The following is a 464-nucleotide window of genomic DNA, read 5'->3' as shown; positions in this document are numbered from 1 at the left end:
TTTTTTTTTTTTTTTTTTTTAATTTGCTGCACTGTGTCTTGAGCACTGATATTGGAGAAAAGCACATCCGGCATAAAGTGTAAACCAGTGTCTCAAACCACTGGAAGAACCAGGAGAGCAAACATGATTTTTCTTATTTCCTCTAAGTAAATCTTTAGTAAAACAACAAGTGATCTTTGGCATAGATTCATACTTTAAAGGCATTAATATTGCATTTATATCAGGCAAGCAACTATACAAATATGCTGAGGGCCTTGAAAATAATCATCCTCATTTTAAAGGAAATAGTGAAAGCCTGAGTGTACAGGACCAACTTAAGTTTTACACATTCGATGTTGGGAACTAACACACAGTGATGGGTGAGATGGAAGGATGTTCAGGCAAGGGTTCTTACTCCTTTACTCATCTGGTTCTGGCTTTGGGGAAAAATAAGGTTTCACGTGCTGGAAAATACTTAGCAGTAA

This window comes from Mandrillus leucophaeus, unplaced genomic scaffold (assembly GCF_000951045.1).
Source record: "Mandrillus leucophaeus isolate KB7577 unplaced genomic scaffold, Mleu.le_1.0 Scaffold39, whole genome shotgun sequence".
Taxonomy (NCBI): Eukaryota; Metazoa; Chordata; class Mammalia; order Primates; family Cercopithecidae; genus Mandrillus; species Mandrillus leucophaeus.
This window is presented reverse-complemented; position numbering follows the sequence as displayed.